Below are 21,547 nucleotides of genomic sequence, written 5' to 3'. Positions count from 1 at the left end.
CCAAGACAGAAGGTAAGGGTTTTAAAAGAATCTAATAGGGATACAATATACAAATAAATATATTTAAATCAAGCTATATTTAACATAAAAAAAGAAATAATTAGCAGAGGGAAGGCACTAGAATGGAGCTGGGAAAGAATTCCTATAAAAATGGGATTTATATTAAAAATTTAAAGGAAGTCAGGGAAGTAATTTCATAGGTGAAGTTGAGAAGAGAGAATGTGTTTTAGGCAATAGGGACAGCCAGAGAAAATGCCTGGAGCTGAGACATGAAATATCTTGTTCGTGAAAGTTAGGAGGTTGATGCCACTGGATTGAAGAATGCATGGCGGGAACAAACAGTATAAATAGATGATGAATTGTGACCAGAATTAAACAGGAAGGGAGCAATACTAATTGATAACATTAATATGGCATCTACTATGTGCAATGTTGTCTTCTTTTATCCTCTGGAATCCTTGGAAGGCAGGTACTGTTATTATACCCATTTTACAGATGAGGAAACTAAGGCAAACAGAGGTGAAGTGACTTGCCCAGGTCTTCCTGACTTCAGATCTAGCACTCAATCTACTGTTTCACCTAGCTGCCTCTAGGCATGGAAAACCTGGCAAAGGCAGGGGAAAAATAGGCGCATCATGAGGATACACTAGTAACCATCCAATGCCAAGAGAGATTGAGTAAGGCCATCAGCAAGTTGAGTGAACTTTCTGTGGCCAAGCTCTGAGAGGACATCTTGTAACCGACACTGATTGTTTGCGCTAGATCTAGCATCTGGATCAATGTTCTAGCAGATCCCCTTGACTATAATTATGGGGAAACCAAGGTGGGGTAATTGAGGAGAAGGGTTACAACAAGTAAATTGGTGAGGCTACAGTCATGGGGCCACAGGCTGGACTAGATAAGCTTTATAGTGCCCTCCAAATTGAAGTTCTGTGAATCTGTTCTTTTTATCTGGAATGTTCTTCCTTTGTTGAATTCTTCTTTTTCTAGCTTTAAAGCTCAGCTCAAATGTCTCCCTCACCCAGGAACCATTTTTAAAAGTAATATTTTCTTTTCCTCCTATTACATGTAGAAACAATTTTTAAAACATTTATTTAATTTAAGTTTGAAGTTCCAAATTCCCTCCCTTCTTCTTAACATTTCTCCCCCCCCCCCCCCCCCCCCCCGGCTTCTCCTCTCCCTCAGATGGTGGTAAACAATCTGATAGAGATTTTATATGTGTAATCATGTAAAACATTTTTCTATATTAGTCATTTTGTGGAAGAGATCTCAAATAAAAAAATGAAATATAGTATGTTTTCAGCATGCATTCAGACTCCATTTTATTCTTGTGGGACAGATGGCATTTTTTATTCCAAATCTCTGGGATTGATTTGGATCACCAACTTACTAAGAACAACTAGATCATTCACAGATTTTCATTGAGAAATATTGCTGTCACTGTGTACAATGTTCTTCTGGTTCTGTTCATTTCACATTGCATCAGTTCATGTAAGCCTTTCCAGATTTTTCTGATGTCATTTTGTTTGTCCATAACTATCATTTACCACAACTTGTTCAGCCATTCCCCAATGGATGCCATTCCCTCCGATTCAAGAAGCCTTTCTTGATTGTCCTTGTTGGTAGTCTTCAGGTCTATCTTTGTCCCATCGCATACATGTTCTCTTGGGATATTGCTAATAAACTGTCTCTTCCATCCCCATCTTTAGGACAATTCCCCATCACTTTTTTAACCCTTACCTTCTGTCTTAGAATTAATACTAGGTACAATTTACAAAGCACAACAGGGGTAAGGACTAGGCAGTTGGGGGTAAGTGACTTGCCTAGGGTCAAACGGCTAGGAAGTGCTGAGGCCAGATTTGAACCTAAGACCTTCCATCTCAAAGTCTGGATCTTTATTCATTGAGCCACCCCAATCAGATGGTTTCTAAAGTCCCTTCTGCTTCTAAATCTATGATTTCCCCAGGTTCTGACAAGGTCCCACAGCAAGTACCACACTGTAAGTGGATGACACTGGATTTGAACTTGAGTTGCCTTACTCTAGGAACCAAGTTCTCTTTCAACTCAGCTAGGCTGCCTTCATAGGCACTTACTGTTTGTTAATGAACAAATGACCAAAAGAATGAATGGTCACTGTCCATTTCAGATGGGAAATGGAATCCTTGATCCTGGCTCCATATTCATATCCTCAGAGATATTGTAGGTACAGTTTCAGACCATTGCAATAAAGCAACTCACAAGAATTTTTTTGGTTTCCCAGTGCAAATCAAAGTTTTGTTCATACTATTCTATAGTTTTTTTCCTTTTAAACATTATTTTATTTGGTCATTTTCAAACATTATTCATTGGAAAAAAAAGATCATTTTCTTTTCCTCCCCCCTCCCACCACCTCTCCCATAGCCGACACGCGATTTCACTGGGTATCACGTGTCCTTGATTCGAACCCATTTCCATGGTGTTGGTATTTGCATTAGGGTGTTCATTTAGAGTCTCTCCTCAATCATATCCCCTCAACTCCTGAAGTCATGCAATTGCTTTTCCTTGGTGTTTTTACTCCCACAGTTTGTCCTCTGCTTGTGGATAATGTTTTTTCTCCATGATCCCTGCAGATTGTTCAGGGACATTGCATTGACACTAATGGAGAAGTCCATTACCTTCAATTGTACCACAGTGTATCAGTCTCTGTATACAATGTTCTCCTGGTTCTACTCCTTTCACTCTGCATCACTTCCTGTAGGTTGTTCTAGTTTCCATGGAATTCCTCTACTTTTTTATTCCTTTGAGCACAATAGTATTCCATCACCAACATATACCACAATTTGTTCAGCCATTCCCCAATTGAAGGGCATCCCCTCATTTTCCAATTTTTGGCCACCACAAAGAGCACAGCTATGAATATTCTTGTACAAGTCTTTTTCCTTATTATCTCTTTGGGGTACAAACCCAGCAGTGCTATGGCTGGATCAAAGGGCAGGCAGTCTTTTATAGCTCTTTGGGCATAGTTCCAAATTGCCCTCCAGAATGGTTGGATCAATTCACAACTCTACCAGCAATGAATTAATGACCCCACTTTGACATATCCCCTCCAACATTCATTACTTTCCTTTGCTGTCATGATAGCCAATCTGCTAGGTGTGAGGTGATACCTCAGAGTTGTTTTGATTTGCATATCTCTGATTATCAGAGATTTAGAATACTTTTTCATGTGCTTATTAATACTTTTGATTTCTTTGGCTGAAAACTGCCTGTTCATGTCCCTTGCCCATTTATCAATTGGAGAATGGCTTGATTTTTTGTACAATTGCTTTAGTTCTTTATAAATTTGAGTAATTAGACCTTAGTCAGAGGTTTTTGTTATGAAGATTGTTTCCCAATTTGTTGCTTCCCTTCTCATTTTGCTTACATTGGTTTTGTTTGTACAAAAACTTTTGAATTTGATGTAATCAAAATTATTTATTTTACATTTTGTGATTCTTTCTATGTCTTGCTTAGTTTTAAAGTCTTTCCCTTCCCAAAGGTCTGACATGTATATTATTCTATGTTCACCTAATTTACTTATAGTTTCCTTTTTTATGTTCAAGTCATTCACTCATTCTGAGTTTCTTAGTGTAGGGTGTGAGGTGTTGATCCAGACCTAATCTCTCCCACACTGTCCTTCAGTTTTCCCAACAGTTTTTGTCAAATAGTGTATTTTTGTCCCAAAAGCTGGGGACTTTGGGTTTGTCATAGACTGTCTTGCTGAGGTCATTTACCCCAAGTCTATTCCACTGATCCTCCTTTCTGTCTCTTAGCCAGTACCAAATTGTTTTGATGACCACTGCTTTATAGTATAGTTTGAGATCTGGGACTGCAAGGCCCCCTTTGTTTGTATTTTTTTTTCATCATTTCCCTGGATATCCTTGATCCTTTGTCCTTCCAAATGAACTTTGTTATGTTTTTTTCTAATTCAGTAAAAAAAAAAGTTTTTGGAAGTTCAATGGGTATGGCACTAAATAGATAGATCAGTTTGGGTAGGATGTTCATTTTTATTATATTGGCTCATCCTACCCATGAGCAGTTAGTGTTTTTCCAATTGCTCAAGTATAGTTTTAATTGTATGGAGTGTTTTGTAGTTGTGTTCATATAGTTCCTGTGTTTGTCTTGGGAGATAGATTCCTAAGTATTTTATTTTGTCTAAGGTGATTTTGAATGGGATTTCTCTTTCTATTTCTTGCTGCTGAGATGTGTTGGAAATATATAGGAATGCTGATGACTTATGTGGGTTTATTTTGTATCCTGCAGCTTTGCTAAAGTTGTTGATTATTTCTATTAGCTTTTTTGTTGATTCTCTAGGATTCTTTAAGTAGACCATCATATCATCCGCAAAGAGTGATAACTTGGTCTCCTCTCTGCCTATTTTAATGCCTTCAATTTCTTTTTCTTCTCTAATTGCTACTGCTAGTGTTTCTAGTACAATATTAAATAATAGAGGTGATAATGGGCATCCTTGTTTCACTCCTGATCTTGTTGGGAATGCATCTAGTTTATCCCCATTACAGATGATATTTGCTGATGGTTTGAGATATATACTGTTTATTATTTTTAGGAAAGACCCTTCTATTCCTATACCTTCTAGTGTTTTTAATAGGAATGGGTGTTGTATTTTATCAAAGGCTTTTTCTGTGTCTATTGAAATAATCATGTGATTTTTGTTGGTTTGCTTGTTGATATGGTCAATTATGTGGATGGTTTTCCTAATATTGAACCAGCCCTGCATTCCTGGTATGAATCCTACTTGATCATAGTGAATGACTCTTCTGATCACTTGCTGGAGTCTTTTTGCTAGTATCCTATTTAGGATTTTTGCATCTATATTCATTAGGGAGATTGGTCTATAGTTTTCTTTCCCTGTTTTTGACTTTCCTGGCTTCGGAATCAGTACCATGTTTGTGTCATAAAAGGAATTCGGTAGAACTCCCTCTTTGCTTATAATGTCAAATAGTTTGTATAGTATTGGGATTAGATGTTCTTTGAATGTTTGATAGAATTCACTTGTGAATCCATCAGGCCCTGGGGATTTTTTTCTTAGGGAGTTCTTTGATGGCCTGTTGGATTTCTTTTTCTGATATGGGATTATTTAAGAATTCTATTTCTTCTTCTGTTAGTCTAGGTAATTTATATTTTTGTAAATATTCATTCATATTGCCTATATTGGTATATTTATTGCTGTATAATTGGGCAAAGTAGTTTTTAATTATTGCCTTAATTTCCTCTTCATTGGAGGTGAGTTCCCCCTTTTCATCTTTGATGCTGTTAATTTGCTTTTCTTCTTTCCTTTTTTAAATTAGATTGACCAGTACTTTGTCTATTTTGTTTGTTTTCTCAAAGTACCAGCTTCTAGTCTTGTTTATTAGTTCAATAGTTCTATCACTTTCGATTTTATTAATTTCTCCCTTAATTTTTAGGATCTCTAGTTTGGTTTTCTTCTGGGAGTTTTTAATTTGTTCACTTTCAAGTTTTTTTATTTGTATTTCCAATTCATTGATCTCTGTCCTCCCTAATTTGTTAATATATGCACTCAGGGATATGAATTTTCCTCTGAGTACTGGTTTGGCTGCATCCCATAAGGTTTGAAAGGATGTCTCACCATTGTCATTTTCCTCGATGAAATTATTAATTGTTTCTATGATTTGTTCTCTAACTAACCGATTTTGGAGTATCATATTATTTAATTTCCAATTAATTTTTGATTTGGCTCTCCATGTACCCTTACTGATCATTATTTTTATTGCCTTATGATCTAAAAAGGCTGCATTTATTCTTTCTGCTTTTCTGCATTTGTATGCCATGTTTCTGTGACCTAGTGTATGGTCAATCTTTGTGAATGTGTCATGTGGTGCTAAGAAGAAGGTGTATTCCTTTTTTGTCCCTATTTATTTTTCTCCATATGTCTATTAACTCCAATTTTTCCAAGATTTCATTCACTTCTTTTACCTCTTTCTTATTTATTTTTTTATTTGATTTATCTAAATTTGATAGTGGTTGGTTCAGATCTCCCACTAATATGGCTTTACTGTCTATTTCCTCCTTCAATTCTCCTAGTTTCTCCATTAGAAATTTGGGTGCTATGCCATTTGTTGCATACATGTTGATTAGTGATATTTCCTCATTGTCTATAGTCCCTTTTAACAAAATATATTTACCTTTCCTATCCCTTTTAATCAGGTCTATTTTTGCTTTGGCTTTGTCAGATATCATGATTGCAACTCCTGTCTTCTGTCTATCAGTTGAGGCCCAAAAGGTCTTACTCCATCCTTTGTAATAGTTAAAATGGTTGTGATCATAAACTGTAGTGATTAAAATAGTGGAAGTCTTAAATTGTAGTAGATAAAAGAGTGAATGAGTAAATTGTGACCTCAGAAAATATGTTTTCACTACAGTGTCTTGTTTTAAAATCAAATATAAGGTGGTCACCAGGGAAATATTCCCAATTATTCAAATATACCCAAGTCAGCTGGGTTTTATAGAGATTTTAATTAATACTAATGAGGAATTAAAGAAAAGTAGAGAAAGAATAAGAAAGGAATAAGTATGAAGGGCCTTAAGCCAACATGGCCTAGACCTGAGTCTTAAGAGAGAGATCAGTCAGTCCTTAATCACTCACCACAAGATCTGTCCAAGCAAGAATATAGACACCAGTTCAGCCAGCCATCCTTCTCCAAAGAGGGATTCTTCTGACTGTCCTCAAGAGCCTCTTTTCAAGAGACTGTTATCTCCTTATATAGGGAATTTTCTCCTATGTCACCTCCCCCAAATTCTTACATCTACCAATCACAGTAGATGGTTTTCAAAGGACAGACCATTCTTAGTTCACACCTAAGAAGGTGTAAATTTTTGAGTAATTCACATCAGGAAAGCTCTGAGTAAGTTTCTCAGCTCTTTGTTCCTTGTAAATTCACAAGTTGCCTGACCTTTATAGGTACTTAGCTTAAGAACTTTTTGCCTTATTATAAGTATGGGTTTAAGTACTTTTCATTGTTCAGAAAAGAGTTTACAACTTTATCTTCCCCTAGGGCAGACTTAAGTAGGTGAAGTAGAGTTCTCACATTCCTGATCTAAGTAGAGTTCACTGCCCAAATGGGGAATGGTCTTAATCCAATCTTATGAAGTAGGGTCTGGGAATTTTTAAGGTTCACACCTTTAATTCTGACCTTGTGAGTATCTACCCGCCTCATGTGTGTTTCTTGAAGACAACATATGGTAGGGTTTTGGATTCTAATCCTTTCTGCTATTCATCTACATTTTATGGGTGAGTTCATCCCATTCACATTCAAAGTTATGATTGTCAGTTGTGAATTCCCTGGCATTTTGATATCCTCCCCTACTTCTGACCTTTCTTCTTTAGCTATTACCTTTTAAGCCAGTGATTTACTTTAAATCAGTCCCCTTAGTCCCCTCCCTTGATATGTTTCCCTTTCTAGCCCCTCCCTTTTTGTTCCATTCCCCTCCCCCTCTCCTTCCCTCCCTTTTTGTGTTCCCTACCCCCCTCCCCCTCTTGGTTTTATAAGATAAAATTCAAGATCCCAATGGATCTAGATGCTCTTCCCTCTCAGAGTTTATTTCACTGAGAGTAAGGTTTAAATAAAAACTCTCTTCCTCTCCTTCTTATAGGAGAATTCTTCCCCTCCCCTTCCCATGTGTTAACCTTAAAAATTCTCAGACCCTACTTCATAAGGTTGGGTTAAGACCATTCCCCATTTTAAACAATGAAGGAATTTACATCAGGAATGTGAAGACCTCTACACCACCCCTACTTAAGCCTGCTTTAGGGGAAGAAACTCCTTGCTGAACAATGAAAAATACTTAAACCCATACTTATAGTAAGACAAAAGTTCTTAAGCTGTGCCTATTTTTAGATCTAATACAAAAGGGTGCTAAGTACCTATAAAGGTCAGGCAACTTGTGAATTTACAAGGAGCAAAGAGGTGAGAAACTTACTCAGAGGTTTTCTGGTGTGAACTTAATAAAAAATTTAAGCCTTCTTAGGTGTGAACTAAGAATGGTCTGTCCTTTGAAAAATGTCTACTGTGATTGGTAGATGTAAGAACTTAGGGGAGGTGACATTGGAGAAACTTCCCTTTAAATAGGAGCTCAGAGACATTCAGATAGATTCAGATTCAGAATTGAGCTGGTGGAGTCAGCTGAGATGGAGCTGGCCTGGTGTCTCTGAACACTCTGAATCCTTGCTTGGACAGATCTGGTGGTGAGTGATTAAGGACTGACTGATCTTTCTCTTAAGGCTTAGGCCTGGGTTGGCCAGGGCTGCCCTGGGCCGGTCTATCCTTTTCTCATTATTTCCTTTCTCTCTCTCTCTCTCTTTCTTAACTCCTCATTTGTATTAATTAAAATCTCTATAAACCCCAGATGACTTGGGTATATTTTAATAATTGGGAATTTTCCCCTGGCGACCACCTTATATATTGATTTAAAAACAAGACACTGTAGTGAAAACATATTTTCTGCGGTCACAATTTACTCATCCAATCTTATATCTACTACAATTTATGACCTCAACTATTTTAATCATTGCACATGTGTATCTTTGTGTAAGAAAGATTATTCTATTTAGTTTTTTTTCTATTTCTTGGAGTATATCTTAGTACCATCAACAATTCCCCCCCTCCCTTTTTCTTTCTACCCCCGCCTTTCTCCATATCATCTTGATGCCCCAAACTTTCCCTATGCATGATTCTTCTTGTTACTCTAATGATGCATACCATTTTTGAGAGTTACACCTTACATTTTCCCCACATATTAATATATATAATTTGATATAAATGTAGTCCTTTTAGAAGAGAGTTTGAATAAAAGAAAAAGATAACATTTTTCTCCTTTTCCCTTTCCTTCATATTTACCTTTTCATGTTTCTCTTTCTCTTTGTGTTTGGATGTCAAACTTTCCACAGAGCTCTGGTCTTTTCTTTACAAAAACTTGGAAATCTTGTATTTTGTTGAATGTCCATACTTTCCCTGGAAGTATATAGTCAGTTTTGAGGGATAGCTGATTCTTGGTTGAAGACCCAGCTCTCTTGCTTTTCTGAATATCATGTTCCATGCCTTATGGTCTTTCAGAGTGGAAATTGCTAGGTCCTGTGTGACCCTGATTGGTGTTCCTTTATATCTAAATCATCTTTTTCTGGCTTCTTGTAAGATTTTTTCTTTTGCTTGGAAGCTTTGGAATTTGGCAATTACATTCCTGGGAGTTGTCTTTTGGGGATTTAGTGTAGAGGGTGTTCTGTGAACTCTTTCAATGCATATTTTGTCCCCTTGTTCCAGAATCTCTGGGCAGTTTTCTTTGATGATATCATGTATTGTGATATCAAGATTACTGTCTTTTCTGGCTTTTCTGGTAGACCAATGATTCTCAGATTGTCTCTCCTTCCTCTGTTTTCAAGGTATGTCACCTTGTCAGTGAGATATTTTATGTTATCTTCTAATTCTTTAGTCTTTTGATTTTGCTTTATTAATTCTTGCTCTTTTGCAAGGTCATTGTCTTCCAGTTGACTGATTCTGACCTTTAAAGACTGGTTTTCCTTTTCAGTTTGATCTGACCTTTTTTTTTTTGAGGCTTTGAGCTGTTTCTGCATTTGCATATTTTGGTCCCTCAGATTGCTGAGTTCCTTTTGCATTGTTTCCCATTTTTCCTGCCAGAAGGCTTCCATCTTTTTGATAATTTCCAATTTAAATTATTCAAGAGCTTGTGGAGAATTTCCATTTCTTATAAAAGATTTTGGAGCATTTGTTTGTGTTTCCTCTTCTATCTCCTCTGTATTTTGCATTTTTGCTCCATAAAATGTGTCCAAAGTGACCCCCTTCTTCTTGCTTTTCTTGGTGTTTGGAGGCTGTTGCACCTCTGCACTGTTTGCCATCTCTATGGTTTTTCCTCCCCTTTCCAGTCAGAAATCTGAGTGAGGAGGGCTGGCTCTCAGTGTATACTTCTGATCATCTGAGGCTTTATCCCCAGGCAAATTGTCCATTCTATGCAGCTGTGCTGTCTTCCCAGGGAAACCCAGGGTCTGCCCTCCCCTGCCTACCGGCATTTCGGGTGTTACTGCTCTCATTTCTCTCCAGTTGCTTCTCTGCTGCCTTACTTCCATTTTCTGAGCCTGGCACAACATTGTCCACAAGGTACCCCAGTGCCTTTGCCTGCCCTGAGGTTCCTGTCCTTTCAGGAGGCCCTGCACTCTGGGGGTGGGTGGGGTGGGGAGGGGTCCTGGCCTCCCTGAGCTCTGAGGGCTCCTGATGGGATTATGTTCAACTGGGTTGGTCTGGATGTGCCCCGAGGCAAAAACCTCCCATGAAACTCTGATGGAAGGACCCAGCCACAGGGCTACAGGCTCTCCCCCCACCCCATCTCTCTCCAGCTGCTTCCCTGCCTTCTGTGTAGGATGCCCCAAGCCTGGACCAGGTTGCTTTCAAGGTGCACCCTTCAGAACAGCACCTTTGCCAGCCCTGAGGTTCCCCCTGCTGCTGGGGGCTCAGTGCTCTGGGTTGGGGGGGATGGGTCCTGGGACCTTCCTTCTGCCTTCCCCTTAGACCCGAGTATCCTAGGATTCTGGCTTTTGGAGGGCGTACCTTTTGAGTCCAGAAGGAGGGTTCCCCAGCTCTGTCCTGTTGTTAAGTTTGAATTTTAGTCCCCTAGGAGCATTCAGTTTGTGATCGGTAAGGAAGGGTTTTCAGAGGTCTGAACTTTTGCTGCTTCTAAGCCGCCATCTTGACTGGAAATTTATTCTATAGTTTTTGAAGTATGCAATAAGATCATGTCTAATCTAAAAAAACACACATACCTTAATTTAATGATACTTTATGGATAGAAGGTGTTAACCTGTCCTATGAACCTTCAGAGAATCAAAATCTCTTTGTTGGTGGAAGGTCTTGCCACAATATTGGTGGCTGCTAACTGACCAGGGTGATAGTTGCTGAAGATTGGGGTGGCTGTGGGCAATTTCTTAAAATAAGCCAACAATGAATTTTTCCACTTGGATTGACTCTTCCTTTCACTTGAACACTTAGAGGCCCTTGGAGGGTTATTCATTGGCCTCATTTCAATATTGTTGTGCCTCAGAGAATAGGGAAATGAAAGGAGAGGAGGAGAGGCAGGAGAATTGGTGCCCCCAAACAATGACAATAGAAACATCAAAGATGATCATAGAAACTTGTGTGAAAATTTGTTTTTAAAATAAAATAACAATAAAACACTTAAAAAAAGAAAAAAAAAGATGATCATAGAACATTGTAACAGATTTAATAATGATGAAAATGTTTGAAATATTGGGAGAATTAAAAAATGTGACAGAGACACAATGTGAGCACATGCTGTTTGGAAAATGGCGATGATAGGCTTGCTCGACTTGAGGTTGCCACAAAACTATAATTTTTTTAAACCTTTACCTTCTATCTTAGAATTAGTACTGTGTATTGGTTCCAAGGCAAAATAGCAATATGGACAAGGAAGTTGGGGTTAAATGACTTACTTAGTCACACAGCTAGGAAGTCTCTGAAGCCAAATTTGAACTCCTAAATCTATTATTTGTCTTTTTTTAAAAGCAATTATCTGCCATATGCAATAAAAATGAAGCACGATAAACTGAGGCATGATGGTACTGCCCATGTTTTCTCAGTAAACAAGTCTTTCCAAACATATGGGACAAAAGGTGGGGGCAGAGAGCAGGGGGAAAGCAGAGGGGATAAAATGAAGACTGACCCTTTACCCCATCCCCAACCTGGCAGCCCCTGGGTGAGGCAGCAAAAAATAATGGGGCTTTTCTTCTCTCCTGTATCTCTCAGCTTCTTCCTCTGTTTAAGTGCCTATACTGGAAGGAAGGCAGGCATCAAAGAGATGAAGGCTTCTTGTTCTCATCCACAGTGCTGGGGCTCAAACTCACTTATGCCATGTATCTCCAGCCCTTAGTCAGTGTCCACCACATAGGAAATCTTGGATAAATGCTTGCTGACCAACTTTGCTTTATTTTCTTTTAAAAAAATTAATACTGTGGAATCAGGAGTCATTGTCAGTCAAGAATTTGTTGAGCTCTTACTCTGTATACAGCCTCTGTACTCAATGGTATTGTTACAAAGGAAAAGGGATGGGGAAGCTAAAATAGCACAGAAAGGCAGACCTGGAGTCGGGAGGGCCTGAGTTCTTTTTTTTTTTTTTTTGAAAAAATTATTTAGTTAATTTAGAACATTATTCCTTGTTTACAAGAATCATGTTCTTTCCCTCCCCTCCTCTCCCCCCTTCCCGAAGCCGACGCAGAACTCCACTGGGTATTACATGTGTCATTGATCAAGACCTATTTCCATATTATTATTAATATTTGCACTAGGATGTTCATTTAGAGTCTACATCCCAATCATATCCCCATCAACCCATGTGATCAAGCAGTTGTTTTTTTCTGTGTTTCTACTCTCACAGTTTTTCCTCTGAATATGGATAGTGTTTTTTTCTCCTAAATCCAGGAGAGCCTGAGTTCTAATCTGACCTCTGATGCTTCACAGCAAGTTCCTTTATCCTGATTGTGTAGTACTTGCTGCTTTTCTGTCTTAGAATGGATACCAGAAGATAAAGGTTTGAAGACAAAATAAAGAAAAAGGGTCACAGGTCACACAGATCTTAGAGTTATTTGGGGAGATTAATAATAATAATAATGGAAGCTAGGTGGTTCAGAGGATGGAGTCTTGGGCCTTGTGAATCTTAAAACTGCTCAGACTGTACCTTGGAACATTTGATTATTGTAACAAATGATTATTGTAACAAACTTAATCAGGAATATATTGAGAACTTTACATTACTCCACCCATACTTAGGCATACCTTAGGGGAAGATAAAGTTGTAAACTCCTTACTGAACAATGAAAAGTCCCCAACTCATACTTATAGTGAGGCAAAAGCCCATAAGCTAGGTCTATTTTTAGATCTAATACAAAAGGGTGCTAAGTACCTATAAAGGTTAAATTAATCACTAAAATGTCAAGCAACTTACAAAGGGCAAGCTTAGCAAGAGGTGTGAAGTTTTAGTTTACTCAGGGAAGGCTTAACAAAAGAAGCTGTGAATTAAGAATGGATAGTCCTGTGAAAAAGTCTACTGTGATTGGTAGATGTGACAATTTAGGGGAGGTGACATAAGAGAAATTTCTCTTTGAAAGGAGCTGACTGAACCCAGTTCAGGGGTTGGAGTTTTTGGAGTTAATGTGGAGGAGCTGGCTCTCTGAACTTAGGGAGCTGATTTTGGAAGCTGAATTGGAGGGTCTCTTTGAACACTAGAGTTTTGCTTGGAACAACCTTGTGGTGAGTGATTAAAGACTGACTAGTCTCTCTTAAGGCTAAGGCCTAGGCCTTTTCCTACTATTTCCTCTTACTCTGTCTCTCTCCCTTCCCTTAATTCCTTCATTTGTATTAATTAAAATCTCCATAAAACCCAGCTGACTGGGTATTCATATTTGGGAAATTTTCCCATGGCGACCACTTATTTTTTATTTAATTCAAGACACTAAAATTATCTTTACAGTTTTGGCAATTCACAGTCTTGAAACTCACATTTTCGCGGTCACAGCCCGGAGTCAGGAAAACCTGAGTTCAAACCTGACCTCAGATATTTATTAGCTGAATGACCCTGGCAAATCACTTCACCTCTGTTTACCTTATTCCCTTAGAAAAGGTAAATGGTGAACCACTCTGGAATTTTTGCTGAGGAAACCACAAAATGGAGTCATGAAGAATCAAACACAATTGTAATTGTTTTCTATAACTATAATACATTAATAATACTATAATGAAGAGGAGGAGGATTTATATTCCCACAGCACCTCAAGGTTTACAAAGACTTTTCCTTGGAAATATCTGTATAATATAGGCAGTAGATAGTATGCCCATTTTACAGAGAAGGATATTGAGGCTCAGGGGAAAGATATACCCAGAAGGCAGAACTGTAACCTATCTCCCAACTTACAGTGCAGGACAGTAGACACATTACAGCCAGCGTGGGGATAATGGAAAGTGTGGTGGACTTGGAGTAAGGAGAGAGTCCTATCTCTGTAGTCATAAAGACCTGAGTTCAAATCTAATCTCAGACACTAGTTATGTGACCCTGGATGAGATACATAATTTCTGTTTACCTCAGTTTCCTCAGCAATAAAATGGAGATAATAAAGCGTAGCACCTCCTCTCAGCAATATAATGATCTAGGACAATTCTGAAGGACTTATGACAAAGAATGCTATCCACCTCCAGAAAAAGAAATGTGGGAGTCAGATGCAGATCAAAGCATTCTATTTTCTCTTTAGTACATTTATGGTTTTATTTTGGAGTTTGGGTTTTATATGAGTGTCCTTTTATAAATGATAGATATGGAAGTATGTTTTGCATGATAATACATGTGTAACCCAGGGAGAGGAGAGGGAAGGAGACAGTTTGAATCTTATAAGTTCGGAAAATGTATGTTGAAAATTGCTATGATGTATAATTGGGGAAATGATATCTCTGAATAAAGAAAAAAAATAAATAATAGCACCTGCCTCCCAGGGTGGTTGTACAGATCAAATAAGATAATAAATATGAATTATTTAGCTCAGTACATTGTAATAATGATATAAATGTAAGTAATGATAATAACTGAGGCAGCTGGCATAGAATACCCAGGCCTGGAATTGGGAGGTCCTGGATTCTATAAAAATAGCTTTAGATACATCCTAACTGTGTGACCCTGGGCAAGTCACTAAACCCCCATTGCCTAGCCCTTACCTCTCTCTTCTGCCTTGGAATTCATACCCATTCTAAGACAGAAGGTACAGGTTTTTTAAAAAGCCTCTAAAACAGACACGCTTAATCTTATTGGGGGTCATTAGGTAAAAATAACTCTTTGGCCATCAGATAAAGCCCAGGAACCCCTTCTTGGTGTAAGATTTTTAAATGCATAAAATCAAATTCAAGAGATTACAAAGGAAACCAATTATATTAAAATTAAAAATTAAAAAACAGAAAATAAAAGTTATTTAAATATATAAAAAATAAGTTCATGAAGCATTGGTATAACCTATAACAGACTACTTACCACCTAGAGAGGGGGAGGGAGAGGAAGGGAGAGAGGAAAAGAATCTGAATCTCAAAATGTTAGAAAACAATTGTAAAAAACTATTTCTACATGTAATTTAAAAAATAAAAGGAAAAAAAAATAAAGAAGTTCCTGGACCTCAGGCTAAGAACACCAAAGCGTCTAAAAGTTATTTTCAAACAATGACCAAGTCACTTAACTTGCCTGAGCCTTGGCTTCACTATCTATAAAATGAGGATATAATATTGACTATGAGACCTCCTCCCCAGGACTGCTGTGGGGATCAAGTAAAAAAATATGTGTAAAAGTGGTTTGCAAACTCTTTATCTTTTGTTGTTTGTTTTTCAGTCATGTGGGACTCTGAGACTTCTTTTGGGGTTTTCTTGGTGAAGATACTGGAGTGATGCTTTGCCGTTTCCTTCTCCTGCTCATTTTACAGATGAAGAAACTGAGGCCAACAGAGTTAAATGACTTGCCTAGTGTCACACACTGTAAATGTCTGAGACTGGATTTGAAATCAATAGGAGAGGTCTTCCTGACTCCAGGAAGAGTGCTTTTAAGATCACCTCCCCTAGTCTATACCTCCTGTTATTATTAGCCAAACTGCCTCTGGCAAAGAAAAAGTGGGTATCTCCTGGGACTATTTAAGAGGATTGTAACTCTTGTTCTATAGATGCTAACAAGTTTCAGGTCAATCTTAGGCCTTGTTTGTCTCAAACTTTACATACATGGTTCGGTCTATTAGTTGACCCACTAGGCAACAATCCGTGCCTCTAAGCCCAAAGTCACCATCCTAACTGCAGACTAAGAAGCCAGGTCCATCCTGGTGGATGATGATCTCTCTCTGCACTCCCATGTGGCCCTTCAGAGGCAGCTGGAGGTGTCCTAACCTGAAGCTATTTGACAGAATTGACATTTTCGTGACATGAAACATATTCAGAAGGCTAAAAATAAGCCCCGGTCTCTTAGAGCATCTTGGGACCGTGGACTGTGCCAACTCACAGTAGCCTCTTCCAAGAGGATGGAGCCATGTCTGGTCAGTGAGAGAGAGAGGAATCATTCTGGCAGAAGTCCCATCGACGTTCCACTTTTTTTCTCTGCGACAGAATCAGCTGGAAGCAATAGCTCTGAAATCCCAGGACAAAGGAAGAGCTCTTGAACAGAGTAAGGAGAGAATAATGAATTGATAGCTACTCACATCCTCAGCAAAAAGGATATAGTTGTCTGTCTTTAGACTTAGAAGGAAGTGGCAACAGAAACTCTATCCTTCTTTCCCTGGCTATTTTAGAAGCAAATTGCCTGGAGCAGTTAGTTGGCTAGTTGGTGGATAGAGAGCCAAGCCTAAATGAGGGAGATCCTGGGTTCAAATGTGACCTCAGATACTTCCTAGCTGTATGACTCAGGGCAAGTCACTTTGTCTAGCCCTTTGAGGCTCTTCTACCTTGGAACCAACATACAGTATTGATTTTAAGATGGAAGGTAGGGGATAAAAAAAAGAAATGGTCATTCATTAGTTCCCCTGTGATCTAATAGTCTTCCTCTGAGTAAATAGTGTTCACCAATGAGAATAAGAAAAAAAAAAGAAGCCTTCCAAGTGTCTAGGATCCAGGAGACGACCAATTTTTGTTTCAATAGAGGTGGATTCTTAGCACTAGCTAATTCTGCCTCTCAGATAGACTCACCAATGAGTCCTGGCATTAACCAACCCAGGCAGAAAAACTGGTTTGGGGGGGATAGGTGGAGATAGAGGTGGAGACCAACTCCTTGTGACATGGGTGGAGGCTGTGGGTGCACTCAGTATCCTTCCTGTGTGACACTTTGGGGCACTCCAGTAGTACAAGCAGTCTATGGCAGCTTGTGGCTTACAGGAAGACAGGGTGTCATTTAATTAATTAACAAAGCCAGGAAGTATATATAATTTGCCAATCAAGCTACTAGCCCAGTGTTCTCATTAAGGTCTCTCTGATGCATGGGTTATTGAGTCTCCTCTCCCCTCCTTTCCTCTTTTCCCTGCCCCACCCTCAAGCTGGGTTTCATGGCTGACAAGTTTGAGGAGAAAAACATCAGAATGGCTGGATTCAAAACTGATATAGGATCTGATATGGCACATGACTGAAATTACTAAAGGAAAACCTCTGGCTCACTACTTTCCCACTCTCCACATGGAAAAGTTCCTGCTTTTTTTTTTTCTTTCTTCTGTCTTAGACTTAATACTGGCTCCAAAGCAGAAGGGCAGTAAGGAGATAGGCAATGGAGGTTAAGTGACTTGTCTAGGGTCACACTGCTAGGAAGTATGAGTCCAGATTTAAACCCAGACACTCTCATCTCTCAATCCACTGAGCCATCTACCTGCCTCCAACCCCTGTTCTTATTTTGACCAACCACCACAATCAGTAGACAAAGGCACTGAAATTACAGTAGTTTAATTTATTTAATATGCCATGCTGTCTCTTTTTGTTATTTGCTCATGTTATACCTTCATGGAACATTCTACCCAGTCTGCTCTTAAAGATTTGCTCTTTCAGCCTTCTGGCATGTTTGGCTTAGGGTCAGTTTCAAAGCAGTTCACCTGTCTTCTTCCACCTTTTACTCTCCACAAGTAGCTGGTAGTAAGTTAATTGGTTGACCATGGGTTTGGCTCTGCATCAAGGGAGGAACAGGAGCTCAGGGAGGTGGTTCCATCTCCCTGTCTTCTCACCAGCACAGCTACAAGTCTGATCTTGTCTCTGTAATCCCTATCATCTGTTTTCTGGGTCTAGCTTTTCCTGATAATGGGCTGTGCCTTCTGCTCTAGGGCACTGAAGACTGGGGAAGTGCTGGTTGACTCATAGAATAATAGTTAGAGGTGGAAGGGACCATCTAGTTCAACCCCATCATTTTAAAGATGAGGAAACTGAGGCTGAGAGAGAATGTGATTTGCCTAAGTTTTCACCATTAATATGTGTTAGAGACAGGATTTGAACAGAGTCTAGATCACTGTAGTTTCAGTCTGCTAGTCAGGCAATCAACTGCTACTTATCCCTGTACTAGGCAAAGAGCCTTAATAGACCTAAAGTGTTATAAGGAAGAGAGGATTTAAGCATATGAAGTGGGTCTGCAGGGAGATACAGATGCAGAAGAAAGATTCTAAAATGTGAGGGGGAAAGTGTGAGCCAGTTAACTGAGGTTGGAGCTCGGTCTTTCACTGGTTTGATCTGGAGGGACTGGCTGCTTTCCCTTGGTGGCTGTTTCTACCTTGTCTTTCCCATCCTACCTGCTTACCTGCTGGCTTGTTGTCATCTACTGAGCTTCCTGGTGTGATCCTGAACCATTTGGGCCATCTGTCTGTAAGATTAGGTCTGGGGTTCTTATGGATCCAGGACGTCTCCCTGTGCCCTGTCCTGCCAAACTTACTATCTCTATTACCACCAAAAGGGGGTGGAGTGGGATTAGTGTAGGTTTATCTATATTAGGATTAGGTTAGCTCAAATCTGTGAAGACTCAGTGAGGGGACTTTTACATCTGGGGGAGGTTTAGGTAGTTGTTATTAGCTTAGAATTATCCAAATTTCCTTTTCACCTTTCCTTGTCATAATAAATCCAACATCCATCCCTGTTATATAGTGGTCTGTGTTTGTTTCCTCAGGACAGGCACTACCTGTTAGCTTGTCAACTCACCATCAGCCTACTGACACTGGTTATGTTGGCCTTCCCAAATCAGTCACATCTTCTGATAATGGCCTTATCTGAACCATCTAATCCCATCCCCAAACCAACCTCCATTACAGAAGTGATTTTTCCCCTTTTATTGTCATTCAAAACACACTTTCATATTGGTCACTGTTCTAAGACCAAAGTCATACATAACCAAAATCCCAAAATAAAACCAAAAATACACTGATGTGAAAGATGACTCCAACAGTTATTTCTCTGGAGGTGGAGAACATTCCCCATCATAAGTCTTGCAGGATTGTCCAGATCAGTGCATTGCTGAGAGTAGCCAAGTTTTCACAGATAATCATTGTCCAATTTTGTGTACAATGTTCTCCCAGTTCTGCTTATTTTGCTCTGCATCAATTCCACAGATCTTTCCAGCTTTTTTTTCTGAAATCATCTTATCATTTCTTCCAGCACAATAGTATTCCATTACCAACATGCATCACAATTTGTTCAGTCATTCCCCTATTTATTTTTATTTTTTTAATTTTAATGATTTAGAATGTTTTTCCATGGTTACAAGACTCAAGTTTTTTCCTTCCTCTCCCCCTGCCCCCTTCCCGTATCTGATGCGCAATTCCACTAGGTTTAATATGTCTCATTGATCAAGACCCATTTCCATATTATTAATATTTGCACTAGGGTGATCTTTTAGAATCTACTTTACCAGTCATAGCCCCTCAACCCATGTGATCAAGCAGTTGTTTTGCTTCTGTGTTTCTTTTCCCACAGTTCTTCCTCTGGATGTGGATAGTGTTCTTTCTCATATGTCCCTCTGAATAGTTCTGGATCCTTGCATTGCTACTAGTAGAGAAGTCCGTTACATTTGATTGTACCACAGCGTAGTAATGTTCTCCTGGTTCTGCTCCTTTCACTCTGCATCACTTTCTGGAGGTTGTTCCAGTTCACATAGAATTCCTCCAGTTCATTATTCCTTTGAGCACAATAGTATTCCATCACCAACATATACCACAATTTGTTCAGCCATTCCCCAATTGAAGGGCATCCCCTCGTTTTCCAATTTTTGGCCACCACAAAGAGCGCAGATATGAATATTCTTGTACAAGTCTTTTTCCTTATTATCTCTTTGGGGTACAAACCCAGCAGTGCTATGGTTGGATCAAAGGACAGACAGACTTTTAGTGCCCTTTGGGCATAGTTCCAAATTGCCCTCTAGAATGGTTGGATCAATTCACTACACCAGCAATGAATTAATGTCCTGACTTTGTCACATCCCCTCCAGCATTCATTACTTTCCTTTGCTGTTATGTTAGCCAATCTGCTAGGTGTGCGGTGATACCTCAGAGTTATTTTGATTTGCATTTCTCTGATTATAAGAGATTTAGAACATTTTTTCATGTGCTTATTAATGGTTTTGATTTCTTTACCTGAAAATTGCCTATTCATGTCCCTTGTCCATTTCTCAATTGGCAGCCATTCCCCTATTAAGGGACACCCCCTTAGCTTCCAATTCTTTGCTATAACAAAAAGAGCAGCTATAAATATTTTTGTACAATTAGGTCCTTTTCTATTTTTTATGATTTCTTTAGGATACAGACCCAGTAGTGGTTTTACTGGATCAAAGGGTATGCACAGTTTTATAACTCTTTGGAAATAGTTTCAATTTGCCCTCCAGAATGGTTAAATCAGTTCACAACTTTATCAACAATGCATTAGTGCCGCATCCCCTCCAACATTTACCACTTTCTTTTAGTGCCATATTGGCCAATCTGAGAGGAGTGAGATGGGTACCTCAAGAGTTGTTTTAATTTGTATTTCTTTATACAAGTGATTTAGAACATTTTTTTTCATATGATCATTGATGGCTTTGACTTCCTGAAGTGATTTTTTATTCCCTATATACCACATGCAGCAGGGTGCAGGTAAATATTTAAGTACTAGCTTTCTGGAGGGAGGTAAGCAAGACACACTTTTAAGTTTAATTTACATGAACATTTTCTCCATCATTTTTTAAAGTCCAGAAATCAACAAAACAACAAATTGAACCTTGATTTATAGCTTGATGATTTCCAAGGTATAAATGTACACTCAGAACTTAACAATCAGCTCTTCTGACTTTTCTTCCAGCTGACTCTGACCTTTCCCTTCCCAATGGTGAGAATTAAAATATATAATAACTCAAGTATTATATTTATAAAATTTATTAAAATAAAAAGCTAGAGTAAAATACATGCCCAACTCCATCGCATTCTTGAGAAAGAAGAGGAGAGAGGGAGGAGTTACAGAAAACTTATAATCAATCACATAACCATGCAAACATGAGGACGCAGGAGATGAAAAACAATTCTGGGGAACATAGTCTTGGTGTTCAAGATTTTCCAATTGTACACAACAGAGGAATAATAGTTTTTCTCCTGGGCATAGGAAGAAAGAGATCTCATTCCCTGCCTCCTCATGGCTGCTTGTCTATTCCAGAACATGTATGTTTTGTGGCCACACTGTGTTCCTGTAAGTTTGCACTTTCCTAAAACACAGTGAAAGGAAAAGGGCAGGAGTTCTCTGCTCCATGAATGACCATTACTCATTCTGGGTCCAGGGGTAAATAAAAACATGGAGTAAAAGAGGCAGATCTTTGACACAGGTTACAACCCAATTAGGGAGGACACCTTTACTTTCTGTAAAGTCTAATCTTAGATACATACATTATTTTGGTTTGCCTGGTTTCATGAGTTTGAAGATGACTCTGGTGTCAGGAAGTGATTCACAAGCAGAAGATCCTAGTAACCTGGCTCAGCCACTTACAG

General features: G+C 38.9%; 1 long non-coding RNA gene across 1 annotated transcript in view; it reads left to right on the top strand.

Annotated features, from left to right (window-relative positions):
• The window catches only part of LOC130457344 (uncharacterized), a 27,576-nt gene extending 9,294 nt beyond the window's left edge, over window positions 1-18,282 (top strand). Inside the window, exon 5 of the long non-coding RNA XR_008916522.1 lies at window positions 15,436-18,282. This is a non-coding gene — a long non-coding RNA (uncharacterized LOC130457344). The remainder of the gene's footprint in view (window positions 1-15,435) is intronic.
• Window positions 18,283-21,547: the final 3,265 nt, after the last annotated feature.

This window comes from Monodelphis domestica, chromosome 2, assembly GCF_027887165.1.
Source record: "Monodelphis domestica isolate mMonDom1 chromosome 2, mMonDom1.pri, whole genome shotgun sequence".
Lineage (NCBI taxonomy): Eukaryota > Metazoa > Chordata > Mammalia > Didelphimorphia > Didelphidae > Monodelphis > Monodelphis domestica.
The sequence above is the reverse complement of the archived record's forward strand: the minus strand, read 5'-3'. Positions and strand labels throughout refer to the sequence as shown.